At 39.9% G+C, this 3,731-nt stretch overlaps 1 non-coding gene across 1 annotated transcript; it reads left to right on the plus strand.

The window, feature by feature from the left end:
* Positions 1-292: 292 nt before the first annotated feature.
* Positions 293-456, plus strand: LOC114659831 (U1 spliceosomal RNA). Its single transcript, XR_003717597.1, has one exon. It is a non-coding gene; the product is annotated as a U1 spliceosomal RNA (small nuclear RNA).
* The last annotated feature ends 3,275 nt before the right edge of the window (positions 457-3,731 follow it).

Consider the following 3,731-nt stretch of genomic DNA (forward strand, 5'->3'; position numbering starts at 1 on the left):
AGCTGTCTGCTGTCAAAAAGCTTCTGCCCGACATGGACGATGTGAAGATCCATATTCTCAAGAAACTGGTTCCAAAATCAACAGAGAATTCCTGGCACATGTTGATGTAAGTATAGGAGGAAGCTGCTGAGATGGAGTTAGCAAGGTCAGGATTGGAAGTGATGTCAGTTATCTACCAAGTTGTTCACCTCCATTTTAAAAGAACCAGAAAGTGGATTAGTGGTTGTGTCACATTCTTAACCCCACCCCCCCATCAATCAATATCTATGAGACACTCCTGATCATTGCATGCATACTTACCTGGCAGGGGAGATACCATGATCACTAAGGTGGTTCTCCCAGGGCGAGGCTCATCCATTACACTCTGGGTGTGCTGACCCCTGCAATTTCCCCAAATGCGGGAAACTCGACTGCATAATTTATGGTAGTGGGGGACTGCATTTGCGCTCTCCCCTGATTTTTTATTGTGAATTTCCCCTTGGGATTAATAAAGTATCTATCTATCTATCTATCTATCTATCTATCTATCTATCTATCTATCTATCTATCTATCTATCTATCTATCTATCTATCTATCTATCTATCTATCTATCTATCTATCATATAGTGAATTTATAAATAATGTGAATTTCCCCTTGGGATTAATAAAGTATCTATCTATCTATCTATCTATCTATCTATCTATCTATCTATCTATCTATCTATCTATCTATCTATCTATCTGCTCCTATATTTATTAATATATTTATATTTATTATTTAATATATTTATAACTCCCAGATATGTAAGTTGTTTAATCCAAGATGACCAGATGCATTTTGTAGTGTATTACTTTAAACTTGATGTCATGTCAGTTGTCTTCCACATAGACCTTTGTAATTTCAGGTTTTGTATACAGGCCTAAATATGTAGTCCATGGGCAGTTTCTGTCGCAGGTCCAGATTCAGTTCAGTGCTGTAGGATAACACCTCTCCCCGACCTCAGCCCAACCCCACCGGCCAGCAGTTAAATTCCCGTATATGATGTTTCCGGTTTTAGTTTACAGGGCATCAATTCAGGAATCTGTCAGAATTTGTTCAAAAATAGTTTGAAATTTGAAATCTCATAAATTCTTTCAGATAGAGAAGCGCGGAACTAGGAATACACCCAGAGGCTCGATTGCATGTCCTTGGCTGTAGAGCATAAATCATAGGTTGTAAATGACATTATATTGCTGACATTTTCTGATTAGGTATAGGGATGTGGTTAACTGACTTTATTATAAAAATGCTTAAAAAGGGGGAATCTCATATAACAGGAAACAATGGCTTAAGCTAAAATGATAATTTGCAGAAGATATCCCTGCTGTCAGATGAATGTTTGAGGTAGAATTCTGAACAGAATGGTAGCTTAAAGATCTGAAAAAAGAGGTGGCAAAAGGACAATTGCTCTGCATTCCAGTGTGAGGAGGTACAGGTTAGCAAACAGTCTCCTCTAGAAGACAGAGCTTGAAAAGACAGGGGGCAATTTTATGGTGGCGCAACAACAATTGCTCTGCACTCCACTGTAGGGGGCTCATGATGGTCAACAGACTTCAAGATGGAATCGCCCGAGTGTCACACTAGTGTCAAAAACACCTCAACAACTGACCCTTTTTCAAGCTTGCAGAGGTCACATCTTCCAGGTAGATGTCTACAGTGCCTTCAGAAAGTAGGAAGACCCCTTCACTTTTGACAGATTTTGTGATGTTGCAGCCTAAAATTATTTAAATTCATCCTTCCCTTATCAAACAAACTCAATAACCCTGAATGAAAAATTGAAAACAGGATTTTAGAATTATTTGCAAATGTATTAAATATAAAAAAAACTGAAATATCCCATTGTCAAAAATATTCAGACTCTTTACTTGGAACTTGGTTGCATGTCCTTCATGGTAGAGCATATATCATAGGTAGTAAATGGCAGAGATTCCAGCCTGGAGTCTGAAGTCAGCCTGGAGTCTTCATGGTTATGATGTGACACCTGGATTTGAGGATTTTCTGCCATTCTTCTCTGCAGATCCTCACAGGGTCTGTCAGGTTGGATGGAGACCATTGGTGGACAGCAGAGATGTTCAATTGGGTTTAAGTGTGGGCTATGGCTAGACAACTCAAGAATATTCAGAGTTGATCCTACTCCAGTCATGTAATATAATGTAAAAATGGAGACAAAACACTGGAATAGGTTTGTGGGTACCACCTTGGTAACTGTGTATACTTGAAGTTTTGCCAAGGGAAAAATCAAACGCATCTTTACAGACATGAGTTCAGAACAGAACTGAGGAACGGAAGTTGAGTCCTGGCTTATATGGTGCCTAGACAGGAAGGGGCAGGTCTAGAAGAGAAACCGAAAATTACATCAGTGGTGGTAGAGTCGTTAGTAAGCTGGTCTGTAGAAGGAGAAAGAGAGAGAGGATTAGAGCTCAGTGCCAACCCCTGGTTCGGTGGGTCATCACACTTACTCAAGCCCGTAAGCTGTCTCCCATGCACATGCGCGTGACAATATCTAATACTGGACAGCACATTTTTGCTTCCTGAAATTCTTTTGGTGATTTTGAGAGGCTGCTTCAAGCTACACACAAAAATAATTTCAAATTAACTGTATGGCATAAGAATTTGAAGAAGCTTACAATGAACTTTTATTGAATTTATTGTGTTTAGTCACTTAATGATACTAACACATTGCATTAGTTCAATTGAGCTCAAAATGCTTTTCCACTTATTTGTATTTATACTAAGCATCTGATGCTTCTTGTTTCATTGTCCCTCAATAGTCGACCTGCCTTGATTGGTTCCACTTCCTGCATAAGAACATAAGAAGTCTGACAAATGAGAGGAGACCATTCAGTCCATCAAGCCCGTTTGTTTCGCTAACAGCTAAGCTGTCCCAACATCTCATCCAGATTCTTATAAAAGGTTGTCAAGGCTTCTGCGTCAACTACGTTTATGGTACTTCCCTTAAAGCAGGATGAAGGTTCCACCAAGATTTGAACTTGGATTGCTGGATTCAGAGTCCAGGGAGCTATCCGTTACACCATGGAACCTCACTCGTTGAAATGTCCTGGTGAAACCTTTCACCGTGGTAATCGCCGACAGCACTAAGATCACCAGGGAAGATGTCTGAGTGTGAACGCAGAAAATAAATCTTTTAGCGACATGCTGCAGTTTGTGCTTTTGTGCAGTTAATTCATGTTGTCAACCAGCTGGGCAAAGTTTGGTGCTCCATAGTTGCCAAGAGAATTCTCAACAACATTTTTGCATGCCTTCCATGTGATTTCCTCCAAATCCCATTAGCAGATCTTCGATCCGCAGATGTGTCTGATTTGCTGGCTAACTAAGATGCATTCCTTAATCTTGGCATCAGTTATTTGTGGAAATGAAATTCTGCATCCTTGACCTTCATTGTTCATCGCTTGCGCAACATGCATAATCAGTCTGTGTTTTTTATGAAGAAGGGGCAAAGTATCTTTGTTGGGTCAACAAGTGGTTTAGGTGTCACACTTTTCTACTCTAAAGCTAAAAGATTATGGAGCAGCCAGTATGTGATGAGAGTCTTTAGCATGGCTGTCCCATTTGTAGGACTTGGTGTATCCGAGCTGCATTCCTAGTTATAGTGTCACTACTTTTACAGACACAAAGAAAATTTGTTGGTGCCCTCATTAAAAAAGTGCCACATGCCCCCTGAAAAATTATGGCATGAAAAGCAGTTATCTC

The sequence above is a fragment of the Erpetoichthys calabaricus genome, chromosome 10, assembly GCF_900747795.2.
Source record: "Erpetoichthys calabaricus chromosome 10, fErpCal1.3, whole genome shotgun sequence".
Taxonomy (NCBI): Eukaryota; Metazoa; Chordata; class Cladistia; order Polypteriformes; family Polypteridae; genus Erpetoichthys; species Erpetoichthys calabaricus.